Source organism: Euprymna scolopes, chromosome 45, assembly GCF_053919585.1.
Source record: "Euprymna scolopes isolate OS-2025 chromosome 45, ASM5391958v1, whole genome shotgun sequence".
NCBI lineage: Eukaryota > Metazoa > Mollusca > Cephalopoda > Sepiida > Sepiolidae > Euprymna > Euprymna scolopes.
The window spans coordinates 60,022,451-60,041,322 of record NC_136526.1 but is presented as its reverse complement, the minus strand read 5'-3'; the positions used below and the strand labels follow the sequence as shown (position 1 = coordinate 60,041,322).

General features: G+C 33.4%; 2 long non-coding RNA genes across 2 annotated transcripts in view; one reads left to right on the top strand and one right to left on the bottom strand.

Moving 5' to 3' along the window:
- Nucleotides 1-7,995, bottom strand: part of LOC145269094 (uncharacterized) — a 13,696-nt gene extending 5,701 nt beyond the window's left edge. Inside the window, exon 1 of the long non-coding RNA XR_013864951.1 lies at nucleotides 7,902-7,995. This is a non-coding gene — a long non-coding RNA (uncharacterized LOC145269094). The remainder of the gene's footprint in view (nucleotides 1-7,901) is intronic.
- The window catches only part of LOC145269790 (uncharacterized), a 261,099-nt gene that overhangs the window by 77,272 nt on the left and 164,955 nt on the right, over nucleotides 1-18,872 (top strand). The gene's annotated exons all lie outside the window — the stretch shown is intronic.

Sequence of the window (18,872 nt, the reverse complement as noted above, 5' to 3'; positions counted from 1 at the left end):
TAGATTTCTTGTCTGAAAACATCGGCAAAACAGTAAATGAACTGTTTATGTTAGAAGGTTAGGACAATCTAACGCAAGATGGTTTATTGTTATCATCATTGTGTAGATGACACTTCAAATAATTAAAAATAATGGGAGTGAAACAACAGGTTTATGCCAAGATATTCTTCATCATTTCCTTGGATTTATTCACAATGAATGATGATTTGATCAGAAGTGACACGTTTTTTACTATCAACTTGAGCAATACGTTGGCAACATTCCCTTCTGTAGTAATGAGCAAGATAGTGACACGTTTGTAGGAGAATTAGTTGTTTTCAGTGATTTATTAGAGGGCAGAAAAGATATGGCGCAATCTAAGAAAGGAATAAAGAGGAGGTAAAAGAAGTTATGGAACATATTACCAATAAGTTATTAAAAGATTGTTAGTAGAAAATGACGAACAAGAATCTCCTTCAGTAGCCTCAGTATTTAAAGTTGTTCATCTTGGTATTTGTTCCCGAGAGAAATTATGTATCCTTATGTCATTTAAAGATTAAAAATAAGAAAAATGGGATGAAGGTTTTCTCATGAGAATTAAATTGTACAATGTTAATATCATCAGATTCTTCTTAAACAAAAGAAAAATCAGGTTGTCCCTAGTAATTCTCCATCCATGCAAAATGATATAAATACAGGTGTGCTTTAGAGTTCGACCCTTACATTTTATTATTCCTGATATTCATTAGGAACTTGATAACATTGTGTCGGAGATTGATATATTTTCTGCGGACACCATACTCCTTATAGACATAAGAGGGAAAGTAATTTGCACATATGTACGCAATGTACAAAACCTTAAAAATTACTATCAGTCTATAATGGAATGAGGTATGAATAAATGGTAACAGTGATTGCTGCTAAGACTAAGCTTCTTTCCTTTAACAATTATAAGAAACGTTCTCATCTACAGATTGTTATGATTAATACTATGCTACCTGAAGAGTTTTTGTCCAAATAATCAGCATAGCATCAAGATGAATAGAAAAATATCATAGCAATCATTAGTAGAGATTTGGTAAATTGGATAGCGTAAGGGGATGGCTCATCAAGAACTTGTTCATATTGGACTTGAAGATGGCCATATTGTAGTCAGTTGGAAAGCAGGAAAATGGAACAGAATTCCACAGACGTACAGTTCTAAGAGAAAGCTTTGTTCATGGAATTTACGTGTATGTTTAGACACAGATAGAGTGGGTGAAATTATTGATATTGGTTTGAGCATGAAAGTCAGGAAAGTGGAGACCATAGATTGGAGCTCAGACGAGCACTTGCAGTGAAAATAAAAATAAAGCAGAGACAGGTTCTCAATGTCTCTTGTAGTAAAAAGTTTTAGGGAAGAGAAACTACTAATCTTCAAAATTATTTTGAACACTCTCAAGGCAGGATGAGCTGTTCTAGTCGCTCCTGACATGATGTGGCAACAGTACTCAATCCTAGTATGTACTTGACTCTTATACAGGTAGAGAATTTCATCAGCAGTGAGATATTTACTGGATCGGTAGAATGATTACACCATTTTTCCAGCGACCTTGGCAACAATTTTGATATGCATGTTCCATCTCAGATCAGGAGTAAAGGTCAGACCCAGAAACTCATCAAAACATGGAGCCTCAAGACGAGAGCCATTCATTTCAATTGATGACAGACAGAAATCAGACCATTAATGAGGTAGAGATAGAGGCTTTGTTTTAGATGCATTAAAATTAACCAACTACTTCTTTCTCCATTACACCACGAGCTCAACATCAGAGGAGAGAGAATCAAAGAGAACTTGGTTGTATACGGCCTTTGATATATTGCCATAGATGGTATTTTGTCAACAAATATCTACTAATTATCTTAAGATGTGATTTGGGAGATCATGGATGTAGATCAAGAACAGAGGTGGGCCTATAATGGACTCTTGACAGACTCCAGTATTTATACTCTGATCTTCTGATTTCTGCCCATTAAATTATGAACCTCTTAGAAAGAAATTATTTAATAACTGACAAGATATTTCCAGCTATACTGCAGCCGGGATTTTGTGAGTAGACCTTTATGCTATACCCTATCAAAAGCCTTTGATATGTCAAGAGCAATTGTCTTAAAAAGGAAGTCTCTGTTTAGAGATTTGGTATTCCTATAAAATAACACTTTTTGAACATCTGCTGTAGATCTAGCAAAATGTAAACCATATTGCATGTCACTGAAGAGGTTATTTTTGCTGAGGTGGTTGACTATTTCTCTATTTAACACAGATTCTAGCAACTTACAGGAGACTGATTGGTGTGTACTGAAAGAGAGATACTCGATCACCTGAATTTTTAAATACGGGACATACTGATGAGGTTTTCCTTAATACAATGCTTAAAATCATTTGTAAGTATAGGAGCTAGTTCTGTTTGAAGCTTTTTTAGCACAATAATTTGAATGCAGCCAAGTTGCTTTACTGGAATCAAGATTTTTGATTAACTTGGCAACATCATGCACAGACATTTGTATGGCGCATAGCATGTGTTTAGACACGGGAGAAAACATGGGGGCTGGGAAGCACTGATAGCATAGAATAGAATGATCTGTAAACTTCTTGGTAAAGAGTTTGGCCATTGCTGACGAGAATGCCTCACTTCCATTGATGATGGTTGGGATAGAGCATATGCTTCTGTTCAGGACCTTTTTGGTTATTTGCTAAACTGGTGGGAACCAAGCCTCTGCTCAGCTACTTTTTGCTGACAACTTATCTTTTTACTATAATACTTTCTTTTTGTTATACTTTCTTACCTCAAACTACTAGATTTTGGAATTCTCTCCATCTTTGCTGTTTGACTGTTACTAACACACAGAAATTTAAATGTAATGCAACAAGATATCTTGCTGCTTAACTCGCTATAGTGTCCCTGTAGACATAATCTTAAATAGTTACCCCCCACATTAAAGTGGCAATATGCCTTGTTTGAGGTGAATAAGAGTAAAAAAGTGAATGAATTATGTAGAGGATAATGTGATGGCAAGGGACTAAAGTCACAATATTAGAAACAGTTTAACAAGTGCTTGTGTTGCAAGTGATGCTAGACATCTCTCCATCTATTCAGTGCAGTGTTACATTCATATTCCTCAGCTTGAGCCACAACCATATTCACCACAAGAGCAAAGTGATAAAGCAGTTTCTCAAAGTTTTCTTTCTACCACTGCCATTCTTCATCCAATTTTCTAATGATAGTTTGGTCATGTGAATGAATTAACTGACGGATGTCTTCACAAGCTTGGTTTTAAGGGGCCGAGGATTTTTTTTATCTTTCTTTATATATGACCTTTACCTTCACCGAGGTCACGACTTATATGATCTTCACCAAGGTGCGTGACTTGACACACAAAAAAAACAGCCTCTTAATCACCTGCTAACGCATGCGTCACTGTAACGTCCAATGACAACAACAACAACAACCTTCTCACTCGACCTGCCTTTTATACCACTCTCTCAATCCCTTCTCTTGTGCATGCGCCTGTAAATTCCTGACAACCTAAAGACTTCTGCTTATAAAAACCAAAGTTTTGTTGTCGCGCATGCCTATACAAGGCACAAACACGCGGGTGTTTGTTTTGTTGGTAAGTACTACATTATATTTATTGTATTTTATATTTAAAGCAAAACATTTACATTTCATTGGCGATCCATTATTTTTAAGGCTTTTTACTCATTTTCAGCCCACACAGGGAAGAAGCCATTTGAGTAGAAACTTTTTAACATTTGGGAACCTCAACAGTGAAAGGGTGTAATTTTGTTGCTAAGCAGGTTTGTTGGTTAAGGTTAAGGTTAGTGGTAGATGCAAACCAGTTCAGATATGGCAACAATACTCCATACATGACGATGGTAGCCTTATATCGGTACAGGATACTCTCAGGTGTAAGCAGCTTTATAGCACGATAAGGCTTAGTTTTAAGGTGCCAACAACTTTTGTTCTTTCCGTATATTTTTTGTATTTTGTTTTTAAAGCAATACATTTACATTTAATTAGCGATCAAAGATGTGAAAATGCCAAAAACAGATTACATATAATTGAGTCAAACTTTTGTAAATTGTTTTTTAAGTGACATATTTACATTTAAATTTAAAATGTATGTCAGGTCGACTGGTGAGCCTGATGAGAAAGAATGGAAATTGATGATACCACAAAGGAAGTAGAGAGCAACACAGGATGATAAACATACATAGACATTCCTCCATCATTAAGACAACCTTCACGTTGCAGAACAAGAGCGCCAAGAACTTGTTAACACAAATGCATAGAAAATTTCACAAGTTCTCTGGTGCACGCAAAAATGATCATGATAATTCATCCTGTGGTCACAGTATGTGGGATGTAGCGAGAAAAGAGTTATTGACTAATGTGTTGGAATAGTATCTAGAAGTTATCTGATAACGGTACAGGAAGTACCAGTTAGTTATCTGTCCTTCAAGAGTATATAAGAAGAGATAGAAAAAGCCATTTTTGTTTTGAGTTGATCTTAACAATGAATTGTAGAACGACATCTTCCATATTTACATGAATTTAATGATTTTTTGTAAAATATATGAGAAATATTAAAAAAAAAATAAATTATCATCTACGATGTTTTATCTTCATCAAAAGTAAAATTAATGCGCGTTTAGTACTTAAAATTAGGCACTTCCTATTTATTTTTTGTAAAATATATGAGAAATATTTAAAAAAATAAATTGAATCTACGATGTTTTATCTTCATCAAAAGTAAAATTAATTTCCTATTTATTTTTTGTAAAATATATGAGAAATATTTAAAAAAATAAATTGAATCTACGATGTTTTATCTTCATCAAAAGTAAAATTAATTTCCTATTTATTTTTTGTAAAATATATGAGAAATATTTAAAAAATAAATTGTCATCTACGATGTTTTATCTTCATCAAAAATAAAATTAATTTCCTATTTATTTTTTGTAAAATATATGAGAAATATTTAAAAAAATAAATTGTCATCTACGATGTTTTATCTTCATCAAAAGTAAAATTAATTTCCTATTTATTTTTTGTAAAATATATGAGAAATATTTAAAAAAATAAATTGTCATCTACGATGTTTTATCTTCATCAAAAGTAAAATTAATTTCCTATTTATTTTTTGTAAAATATATGAGAAATATTTAAAAAAATAAATTGAATCTACGATGTTTTATCTTCATCAAAAGTAAAATTAATTTCCTATTTATTTTTTGTAAAATATATGAGAAATATTTAAAAAATAAATTGTCATCTACGATGTTTTATCTTCATCAAAAATAAAATTAATTTCCTATTTATTTTTTGTAAAATATATGAGAAATATTAAAAAAAATAAATTGTCATCTACGATGTTGTATCTTCATCAAAAGTAAAATTAATTTCCTATTTATTTTTTGTAAAACATATGAGAAATATTTAAAAAAATAAATTGTCATCTACGATGTTTTATCTTCATCAAAAGTAAAATTAATTTCCTATTTATTTTTTGTAAAATATATGAGAAATATTTAAAAAAATAAATTGTCATCTACGATGTTTTATCTTCATCAAAAGTAAAATTAATTTCCTATTTATTTTTTGTAAAATATATGAGAAATATTAAAAAAAATAAATTGTCATCTACGATGTTGTATCTTCATCAAAAGTAAAATTAATTTCCTATTTATTTTTTGTAAAACATATGAGAAATATTTAAAAAAATAAATTGTCATCTACGATGTTTTATCTTCATCAAAAGTAAAATTAATTTCCTATTTATTTTTTGTAAAATATATGAGAAATATTAAAAAAATAAATTGTCATCTACGATGTTTTATCTTCATCAAAAGTAAAATTAATTTCCTATTTATTTTTTGTAAAATATATGAGAAATATTTAAAAAAATAAATTGTCATCTACGATGTTTTATCTTCATCAAAAGTAAAATTAATTTCCTATTTATTTTTTGTAAAATATATGAGAAATATTAAAAAAAATAAATTGTCATCTACGATGTTTTATCTTCATCAAAAGTAAAATTAATTTCCTATTTATTTTTTGTAAAATATATGAGAAATATTAAAAAAAATAAATTGTCATCTACGATGTTTTATCTTCATCAAAAGTAAAATTAATTTCCTATTTATTTTTTGTAAAATATATGAGAAATATTTAAAAAAATAAATTGTCATCTACGATGTTGTATCTTCATCAAAAGTAAAATTAATGCGCGTTCAGTACTTAAAATTAGGCACTTCCTATTTATTTTTTGTAAAATATATGAGAAATATTTAAAAAATAAATCGTCATCTACGATGTTTTATCTTCATCAAAAGTAAAATTAATTTCCTATTTATTTTTTGTAAAATATATGAGAAATATTTAAAAAAATAAATTGTCATCTACGATGTTGTATCTTCATCAAAAGTAAAATTAATGCGCGTTCAGTACTTAAAATTAGGCACTTCCTATTTATTTTTTGTAAAACATATGAAAAATATTTTAAAAAATAAATCGTCATCTACGATGTTTTATCTTCATCAAAAGTAAAATTAATTTCCTATTTATTTTTTGTAAAATATATGAGAAATATTTAAAAAAATAAATTATCATCTACGATGTTTTATCTTCATCAAAAGTAAAATTAATTTCCTATTTATTTTTTGTAAAATATATGAGAAATATTTAAAAAAATAAATTGCCATCTACGATGTTTTATCTTCATCAAAAGTAAAATTAATTTCCTATTTATTTTTTGTAAAATATATGAGAAATATTTTAAAAAATAAATTGTCATCTACGATGTTTTATCTTCATCAAAAGTAAAATTAATTTCCTATTTATTTTTTGTAAAATATATGAGAAATATTTAAAAAAATAAATTATCATCTACGATGTTTTATCTTCATCAAAAGTAAAATTAATTTCCTATTTATTTTTTGTAAAATATATGAGAAATATTTAAAAAAATAAATTGTCATCTACGATGTTGTATCTTCATCAAAAGTAAAATTAATTTCCTATTTATTTTTTGTAAAATATATGAGAAATATTTAAAAAAATAAATCGTCATCTACGATGTTTTATCTTCATCAAAAGTAAAATTAATTTCCTATTTAGTTTTTGTAAAATATATGAGAAATATTTAAAAAAATAAATTATCATCTACGATGTTTTATCTTCATCAAAAGTAAAATTAATTTCCTATTTATTTTTTGTAAAATATATGAGAAATATTTAAAAAAATAAATTGTCATCTACGATGTTGTATCTTCATCAAAACTAAAATTAATTTCCTATTTATTTTTTGTAAAATATATGAGAAATATTTAAAAAAATAAATTGTCATCTACGATGTTTTATCTTCATCAAAACTAAAATTAATGCGCGTTTAGTACTTAAAATTAGGCACTTTCTATTTATTTTTTGTCAGTATCGGTATTACTCTCCCACTTTTTTCTAAAATATCTTCTTGTGATGTTTTTAGTAGCCGGGTTTTAAGGTTTCATTTTAACTGAATCATACCGAAAAACGTTTTTTCTTTTTTCCATTCATGTATTTTTGGCCGTTAGGGATTGTTACAGTACGTAATAATATGTTATGTAATTGCGATGTTTTCAATATAAAAATGATTTTCAAAGCACTTGAAAAAAAAAAAAAGAAAAAAATTAAAAATAAAAATAAACAATAAAAACGCGATTCGAGTGATGTCTATAGTACCATTCTTCGTTTATATGCAATCATGGAATGTTGACTCATTTCTCTATTAAAACAAAGGCAATCATAATGATTTCGACGCGCCCCTGTAGTAAAACAAAGGGGATCATAATGTAATAAAAAAAAAGAGCCTCAAAAGCAATTAAATTAATAAATACTTACTTTTTGTTTGGCAATCTGTTTTTAACAAAGAAACGATTATAAGATGAGTTAATTTAAACGAGACGAGTTTGACGGGTGGAAGTGAACATTTTAAGATGGCGACCGGAAAAGCAAGTTCGCAGAAAATTAAAATATTTTTTTTTTATTGTGATCAGTTTTTAATGTGAGGTAAAAGGTACACTCTGGATAGAAAGAAAAATATAGCTCCCCGAAAAAGTGCATTCTAGATAGAAACAAAAATAATTGTCTCCGTTCTTATTCACTAACCGGGAATAAAAAAGTTAAGTGCTGCATCAGCAACTGCAGACAGATACTACACTTTGATTTTGACCCGAAAGCCAATAACTCTTTTTTTCTATTTATTTATGTGAAAATTTTTACCTGCTGTCCAGCTTAACATTTTCCTTTAAAATGGCGATTTTTTTTTGGTTTTCGGATATGCTGAAAACGAATATCGCCTGTAAATTTTATAAATAACCAAGTTTGCAGAAAATTGAAATAATTATTTTCATTTTTTGTGATTTCAAGTGTTGTTTTTATTATTTTATTTTATTTTTTCTAATTACAAATTCTATTGAATTAAAAATTATGATTTTATTGCTAAAATTAATTCATGGGTTGCTAAGAAATCACCTATTCCCCCCCCCCCAAATAATTTGAATATGAGTGGGGAGAATTTAGGAAAACTCGTCCATTTTTGTTAGGTAGGAAAACTGGTCCATTATTGAATTAATATCGATTGAAAGCACATTTTATGACCCCGATAATATTTTAAAAAATCATTTTTACTTGTTTACTCCTGTAAAACAAAAAAGTAGACTTGATCACGGAGTCACGAAGTAAAGACACGAAAAACGAAACCATGTAATAATTTTAACTGAACAAGAAGAACGACCATACAAGAAGGTAAATATTGCATCCGTTAATGTTAGGTACGTGCAAAATAAATGCCGATGCTCAAAATGAATATAGGAAAACTCGCCCCTTCTGCTAGGTATGAAAATTGGTCTTGTATGGAATAAATATCGATTGAAAACACATTTTAAGACCGTTCTTGAAGAAGATATTATCTTTAAAATAGAATACACATCCCATAATATTTAAAAAAAAAAAAAAAATTACTTGTTTACTATTGTTAAAAAAAATTGATTTTTCTAAGTATCCGTTTTCTACCTAGCTTTGTAAGTTTTTAGTGGTTCAACTTTTTTAAAGAGTTTATTTATTTAAAAATAAATACATAAATACAATAATGTCGAGTGTTACTTTTGAGCAAAAAATGTCCGACATGAGAGGATCACGTCTCAGGAGTTTTGATAATCGTTCAAAAATAGAAAATTAAAGAAAATGCTGAGGTAAATATCGTTTTAAAACGCATCCCCCTGCAAACGAAAATAAAATTGTATATTTTTAAAGGTAATGTCCTAGATCACTGCTTGGAAAAAAATCAAGCTACCGGTTGATTATGTAACGAAACTGAACGGAAGGGAAACCGAAACCATATATTTATTTTTAAAAATGCTTTAGGTTTTGAAGTACTTACCAACAAAACAAACGCCCACGTGTTTGTGCCTTGTGTAGGCACCTGCGACTACAAAACTTGGGTTTTTATAAGCGGAAGTCTCGAGGTTGTCAGGAATCTCCGGGCGTATGCGCAAAAGGAGGGATTGAGGCAGTGGTATAAAAGGCAGGTCGTTACAGTGACACGTGCGTTAGCAGTTAATTAAGAAGTTGTTTTTTATATATAAGTCATGCATCTTGGTGAAGGTGAAGGTCATATAAGTCGTGCACCTCGGTGAAGGTGAAGGTCATAAGCTATTTCGGCTATTTTGTTTCGTCTTTTTTCCTGGACAACAATGGCTGGGGCAAAGTTTGATTTACAACTGATACCCAAATTCGACGGATCCACTTCTGTTGTTGACTGGGTCGAAAGGGTTGAGCTGACCTTCAACCTCTGTGAAGTAAAGGGGGTGCATATCGTGATTCCCCTGAGATTGGCTGGAGGCGCCCTGAGTGTGTATCAGCAACTTAGTGCCATGGAGAAGGCTGATGTTATCTATATAAAAAATTCTTTATACAAGGCATTTGCCATGGATCCCTGCACGGCCTACGAAACATTTGCCTCTAGGAAGCTCATGCCAGGAGAAACCGTGGACGTCTTTTTCGCGGAGCTGAAGAAACTTGCAATTCTATTTGGCAATGGAGTGTCAGAGCAGACACTGGCGTATGCGTTTGTGGCCGGCCTTCCCACCCATGTATAAGCAACTGTTGAGGGCTTCCACCAGCGTATCTGTAACGCCCATGGAACATTTGTTGGAACGCGCTCAAGCCATTATCAGAGATGAGGAGGACCTGAGGGAACCGGTGGTAATGATGGCGCAGGCAGCCAAGACTAATGCTGAGAAGAGTCCCAGTTTGAGACCCACGACCAATGGGAGATGTTTCTGCTGCGGCCAGCGAGGCCATTTCACAAAAAGTTGTACTAATAAGGGGCGGGGGCGCCCGCGCTGTTTCCAATGTGGTAGTTATGGACATTTATCCCAAAATTGTGTGGGATATGCATCAGGGGGAAGGACGTCAGCGCCGCCCTGTTCCCCGGACAAGATTTAATTGAGGCACAACCGACAATAAATGTGTACATGGACCAAGTGCCTTGTTCAGCTCTTCTTGACTCCGGGTGCTCACACACCATCATGAGTGCCAAGTTGTGTCGAAACTGGACAAAGCAGAACATCAAAGTAACCACAATAGGTGGCAATACGCAAGCTTGCTGTGGAGCCGGAACTGTCAAAGTCCACACAGACTCTGGTGTGGCCGCAGACATTAATGTGCTGGTGATGCGAGGGGATTTGCTGGGATTCGATGTACTGTTGGGATATGATGCTATTAAGGCACTGGGGGGAGTTGTTATCGGAAGAGATGGGACTGTGCGATTTTTGGAAACCCCAGTGTGTGCTGCAGTTCACATTGATTTTAAGGTGGACTATGACCATCACCAAAAAGCATGGACTGCATCGTGGAAGTGGACAGAAGGAAGGGTGCCAACCGATCTCAAGAATAGCATTGCAGAGTACTCGATACCCAACGAGGCCCGTAATGAATACGAGAAGGAGCTTGAGGCATGGATCCAGGATGGATGGCTGATCCCCTACCCCAACAAGCTAGGACCACCCAAGGGTCTGATTCCCTTAATGGCGGTAGTCCAGCATAACAAATCAAAAGTTCGATCGGTGCTGGACTATCGTGAACTCAATAGATACATTGAAACTTACACTGCCGATGCTGATGTGTGCGCCAGCAAGCTGAGAGAATGGCACCAGAAGGGCTCCAATGTGTCTATAGTAGACTTTCAGAAGGCTTATTTGCAGGTGCGAGTGGATGAGACATTGTGGCCGTTCCAGACAGTGTGGTTCCGGGTTCAGAGATACTGCCTTACTCGACTTGGCTTTGGGCTAAATGTGGCACCGCAAATCATGAAGAACATTGTAAATGCAGTGTTGTCCCAAGAAAAGACCACTGAGGACGCAACATCGGCCTATATTGACGATGTGTACGCCAATGAAGATATCCAATCTGTGTCGCACATCAGAGAAAAGTTAGCTCAATTCGGGTTGGAGTGTAAGGATCCCGAACATCTGAGGGATGGAGCACGGATATTAGGATTGGACGTCTGCGGGAAAGATGGTACTTTACGATGGAGGTGTGGCAGTGAGATTCCAAACATCCCTGATGTTATTACGCGGCGAACTATTTTTTCTTGTGTGGGAAACTTATTGGTCACTTACCAGCGTGTGAATGGCTCCAAGCAGCTGTGGGTGTCATCAACCGCAGGGCAAGTTTAGTAACTACAGGTTGGGATGATGAATCTGATGATGCTCTTCTAACTCTGATGACGACGTAAACTCTAGAGAGAATTGACAAGGAGGAGCCTGCCCGTGGAGAATGGTGTGTCGATGGGGACACTGTGAATGTGTGGGTTGACGCTAGTTCTTTGGCATTGGGAGTGTTATTGGAGCAACATGGAAACGTAATTGAAACGCGTGCTGGCTGCAACCCATGAATGATGCTCAACACATCACCCTGGCGGAACTGGATGCTGTTGTGAAGGGTTTTAATCTGGCACTGCAATGGCAGTCAAAGAAGTTGCACTTGTACACGGATTCTCTCTGCGTCTACCACTGGGTGTCCGACACTCTTTCGGGATGAACGAGAGTCCGCACTAAGGCAGCCGGTGAGATGTTAATCCAGCAGAGGCTAAACACCCTGAAGAGTCTGGTATCGAAGTATGACCTGTCAGTGAGTGTAAAGCTCGTGGCATCACACTGTAATTGTGCAGACCAACTAACCCGTGTGCCTCACAAATGGTATGAAGCTGTGAAGACAGGCGTGGAGTTCGCTACTCGATCTTGCGCAGTTGGTGCGATTAGCTCATGCCAAATACAAAGAATTCATGTATCCAGGTATCAAAAGAACTCTGCATTTTGCGAGGCGTGTGGATCCGGCAGTTACAAGGGCAGTTGTCAGGCAGATCATCAAGCACTGCCAGTCTATCGATCCTGCACCTGAGCAATGGCAGAAGGGGCGATTGGAAGTTGAGCATGTGTGGCAACGAGTAGTGATGGATATTACCCATTACAGTGGTAAGCCCTTTCTAACCCTTATCGACTGTGGACCCACTCATTTTGCGGTGTGGCGTCAAATGACCAGGCAGGACTCAGCGAACGTTGTCCGCCAACTGTCATCTATCTTTTCTGAGCAAGGTGCACCGGAAGAGATATTGACGGACAATGATGCTGCTTTTTGTAGCCACCAAGTTCGGCAGTTGTTGAATGAGTGGGGTGTCCGACTACGACTGCGATGTGCTCATGTGCCATCAGGGAATGGCATTGCTGAGAGGAGCCATCGCAGCATCAAGAGAATTGCTGCCAGAAAGCAATGCACCATTACGGAGGCCACGTATTAGTATAACATCACACCAAAGGATGGGAAGACACTAACAACAGCACTGGCCAATGCCATACACAAATACCATGTTAGGATAAAGGGCATTGACACTGTCCAGCCAATCGACGAGGAGAATCATGACAAATACAAGGTAGAAGATTCAGTTTGGGTAAGACCCCCTGGAAACTTGTGCACCACCAAGTTCAAGCGAGGACGAATATCTGGAGTGGTCAGCCAGCAGTCGGTCCTTGTTGATGGAACCCCACGCCATGTGCGCGATCTTCGCCCAGCTAGTGAAGTACATCCCACAACTACAGAGAGCGATGAATCATCAGATGATTAGCTGCTGATAAGTGAGGTCACCGAGCAAGAGAGTGGTAGTTGTAGTTCGTCTGATCAGGCAGGATCAGAACCAGAACCAGAACCACACCCAGAACCAGAACCAGAACCTGAATCCGAGATTGTAAATACCACCCTTTGCAGAAGCCAGCGAACTAAGAGGCCACCTCCGGAGTGCACTCTATGTGATCATCAGATCAGGGGGTGTGTAGTACTTACCAACAAAACAAACGCCTACATGTTAGCGCCTTGTGTAGGCATGCGCGACAAGAAAACTTGGGTTTTTATAAGCAGAAGTTTCGAGGTCGTCAGGAATCCCCGGGCGCATGCGTAAGAGGAGGGATGGAGAGGGTGGTATGAAAGGCAGGTCGAGTGAGAAGGTTGTTGTTGTTGTCATTGGACATTACAGTGACGTGTGCATTAGCAGTTGATTAAGAAGTTGTTTTTATATATAAGTCGTGCACCTCGGTGGAGGTGAAGGTCATATAAGTCATGCACCTCGGTGAAGGCGAAGGTCATAGGGTTAACACTTATTGTATTATCAAATAATAAAATAAATATTTTATTTAGAAAAAACAATAGACCCTTTTGCAGTATGCGGACGGTGGTCATCTTTTCTTGATGCGTTTTACTAAACTAAATAAAGTTTTCCGATATCTGTTTTTATTAAATTGTTAGATGAAAGAACAGAATAGGTACAAAACATCCTCCCGTGCTCATGTTAAGAATGCCCCTCTAAATAATAACGTTATTATTTCAGCACAGATCAATAAGTGCATGAGTACCAATCTTGGGTAAATGTGTAGTTTAGCGGCGTAAATTATTTAACAAACAAAAATTTATAAAAACTTTTTATCTTTATATAAAACACATTATTAGACCCAAAGGTTGAAATAAAACCCGAAAAAATTTAATTTTTATTATTTTTTCTTGATATTTTATTAGACTAAATTCACGATATTCGAAGCCGTTGTATTGCTTTTAAAATTTGTCCTTTCTAAGGTTTGACAGATTGGCCTTTTTAAGGCTAAATTTGGCCCCTTTTTTACGCACTTTCATTAGAAAAAATATGGCACCCAAAAACATGGTTCATGAAAGAAGGTAAAAAAGGTCAAAATTAAAAAGGTCAAAATTAAAAAGGCCAATCTGTCAAACCCTAGAAAGGCCAAATTTTAAATACCTTGATTGTTGTACATTTAGTCTAATAAAAAATGTTGACAAAAAAAAAAAATCAAAATGAAATTTTTTCGGGTTTTATCCTTAGATTCTAATAATGTGTTTTATTAAACAATAAATAGCTTTTATAATTTGTTTGTCTGTCAAATAATTTACGCCGCTAAACTACACACTTGCCCCAATCATGTTTGTTACAAGAATTGTTTAAACTAAATTCATTCTTCTTGATTTGCTTTCTTTCATAAGTGTTTTCTTTTTTTGGTACTTGTACAGTTTAATCAGCGCGTTGAAGTCTTTGAAAATTTTGAACACGCCAGGGGAGATAACTCAGTTTAAAGTGCCGACACTCCCTTCCCATCTTCGATACTAGCTTTTCTTTCTAAACCTTATGCTCGGTATTATAACAAATTGTTTTTTCGCTTAAAAAAAAAAAACTACATGAAATTAAGTGAATTTTTTTTCCAGAAAACTTCATTCCATAACGGATACGTACACTATAACTTTTTCGATAGTTCCATTTTTTAATGTCTTGATTAAACTGTACAAATATCCTTTCTTTTTTTGTTTCGTAATTAAACAAAAAATGTTAAAACTAAATTAATTCTTCTGAATTTGCTTTCTTTGATAATACATAAGTGTTTCTTTCTTTTCTTTTGTTTCGTAATAAAACAAAAATTGTTTAAACAAAAGTATTTTTTTAAATAAATGATTTCATTTTTCTTCTGAATCAAATATTTGCTTTCTTCGATAATACATAAGTGTAAAAATAATATTAAAAAATATTATGGCGATGATGCACCGATCCAATATGCATAGCCGCCTTTAAAAACAATATATCTTTCAAGAACAGTAATAAAATGTGTTTTAAATCGATATTTATTTCAAAATGGACGAGGTTTCCCTACATAGTAAAAAATGGACGAGTTTTCCGGATACGGTTTTTCCGATGGCGAGTTTTCCGGGCATTGTTGCCAGCAATCTATCATTCGACATCTTCATGCGGTGACAGGTACATACATCATAAAGATTTTTCTTGTTATCTTCGGTTTGTATTACTACACACATAGATTCGAAAAACTTGTCAAAAAACAAATATATGACAAATAAATTTTATCAAAGGCAAGATAAGTTACTTTTCTACCTAACTGGACAATTTTTAGTGTTTTTATTTATGCAAAGTATTTATTCAGCTAAAAAAACATACAGTGATTACCGATGTATTTGAAAAAAGCAAATAGCGACGGACTCTGTGTTTAATACATAAGTTTATGAAAATGAGTATAAACTAAAAAACTATACAAAATACTGTTAGCAACCCACTCAATATATGTTGCTGTAACATAGGCTGATAGATATTCGGTGGGCTTGAAAGCATCTTTCTTTTAGGATTCGGCTGTTTGATGTAACTGGAGCGGATTCTGCCTTCCGTCCAGTTCAAGTCCTTTGCTGAAACTGAGAGCAAACACACAAAATACAAAAAGCGCGTTAAAAGTGAAACGATACATTGCAAACAGAATCGACTGATATGATTGGTCCAAAACAAATACAATGGGAGGCATGATGTAATTGTCAACTTTCTAACAGTAGATTGTTAGTATTTAGTAAGAAAGTAAAGCTGAACGATGGAGCAATCGTGATAGCGACTTTATTTAGGAGAGTGCCAGGAGGGAAATGGTAACATCCGGTCGCAGGCAAATATGCGATACTATAATTGTTTATCTCAGAGAGAACATATATCGAAACGTGTTTATTATGAGGGAACATATATATCGGAGAGTGTATATTGCTGTTGACAGATGATGGTCTTATTTTTTCCTCTTTAACTTCAAGACGGCTCGACACTGACTAAATCACTCTTTGAGTTTCTAACTCTCTCCCTGGCCCCTTCTAATTCTTCTCTCTCTCTCTCTCCTCCTCTGACTTGAACCCTCTCAATATATTAGGAATTCCCTTTTCTTTATGATGTCGAAGGCGCGGTCAACAATGTGATTCCTACACGTATTCAAATTACACATGCCTTAATCCCGTTTGGTAAAAATAAATTCCTAAATGAATTGTTTCATTTATAACCTTTTTATTTCATCATTATTCTAACTTGTATTGTCCATTCTTTTACTGACATTTTTAATATCCAGTTATTTCTAAAAGAATGAACAATCGCTGCATTCCTAAGTTGAATATCTCTATTATCTTTTAACTCCTGCTTACTGAGTTCGATTTTATCCTTTTCCAAATATCATTTTCAAACGTATCTATTTAATTACTGGGGTCTGTCCATTTTTATATAAGAAAAATAACCCAAAGATTTCATTAAAATCAGTTGGCTAAATTTCGTGACAAATATCTGATTAGGAAATGTACGATCATTTTGTATTAAATTTATATGCTTAACTGATCCCCCATATAAAAATCTAAAATATTTGTATGTTTTTACAACCAAATATTTCAGGTACTCGTCCCAACAAAATAAAATCTCATTATTTTTGTATAGGTTAATTCTGTATTTTACTGATATAATAATATCGACATTTTTTTAAATTAAAATACAAAATCATCTCATACCCCGCCCACTTTTTACATCGTTTTTCTTTTGTTGACAAAATTAAATGGAATAAAAAAAAAAAAACACGAAAGTGGGGTTTATATTACAAAAATACGAAAAAAATTTTCAAAAAACAAATATATAACAAATAAATGCAATCAAGCGTCAGAAAATTTTTTTTCCTACATCAACTGAATAAGGTTTTAATGTTTTTATTTAATGAAATATGTTTATTCGGTTCGAAAAACAAGTAATATTAAGAACCAGAAAAAATTAGAAATAAAACAAAATAGTGGAAGAAACCCACCCAATAAATGTCACAGTAATATTTATACTGAAAATAGAGCACCCTTACACATTTAGAATATTATATATATATATATATATATATATATATATATATATATATATATATATATATATATGTATATATATATATATATATGTATATATATATATATATATATGTATATATATATATATATATATATGTATATATATATATATATATATATGTATATATATATATATATATATATATGTATATATATATATATGTATATATATATATATATATGTATGTATATATATATATATATATATGTATATGTATATATATATGTATATGTATATATATATGTATATGTATATATATATATATATATATATATATATATATATATATATATATTTAAAGTGATGGTTGTGTAGTTCCAACGAGAGAAAAAAAATGTATATTTAAAAGAGTGTAGCCATCAACAATTGTGTTTTTTTTTTTTTTTAAGGTTTTCATCATACTTTTATTTTAAAATATTTTTATAACGCGTTTCGAGCTTAGGGTGTGCTCTCTTCAGATGTTTTCGTAAAAAGTTTTTCTTTAAAATGGGAGTTTGAAAAGTTATTTTTACCTCAGCTGATACTAAATGTGTTTTTCAGAGTGATGTGTGGTCTCAGACATTCTGTCTCCAACCGTAAGTGTTCAAAGTGTCCGGTCAAAGTTAGATACAAAGAGGGTGCTTTTGGTTCATTTGGTGAAGGTTTTTATGTTTTTTAGGGTTTTTTAAAGACTTTATTTCCCCATGTATAGCACACACTCACACACAATCACACACACATACATATACATACATGTACACATGCACACGCACGCAGGCACACACACATACACACACGCACATACATAGACATATATGTAGGAGCATACATATATACATACCCACCTACACACTCACACACGTACTCACACACATCCACCACTAACACGTCAGGCACATATTGGTTAATTATTATATTTTTTTATTTTTTTTTTTATTCCAACCAAACCACGCATGTATATATGCGCTTAATCATTCAGACATAAGTACACGCACACACACAAGTAAGATTGAGAATAGGTAGGGGAAGATACATATACATACATATACACGCACATACACATATATATATACATGCATGCATGTGCATACACACTCACAAACATCCACATACTATGTAGGCACATACACACACACACACATATATATATATATTATATCGTGCCGCCAAAAAGAAATCCGCACTTGTCATTTTTACAAAAACCACAAACCTAATTGAATCGCCTTTTATTCCTCTATAATTTTACTTGTTCATATTTGATTTTTAATTGAAGTATCCTACTGTTCACGTCAATTTAAATAAATAACTTCAAATCGAGAAGGCAAAAAGAAGAAACTCCACATAATGGAAAATTTTTTATTTAAATGTAACGTTAGAACATTAACGTTACACAAATACAACAGGAGCACAATGAACTAGTTATTACTTAGTAGCATCGCTCTTCTTCAATTTGACTGCAAATTTAGGGGGATTTTCTTGAAATTGTCTGCAGAAATACTCCAGTGAAAGCGCATCCCACTTCTCTTTAATTTTTATCCAAAGTTTTTCCAGATTTTAAAATTTTATCTTTGCGTAATTGCTGCTTGATGTAATGCCAA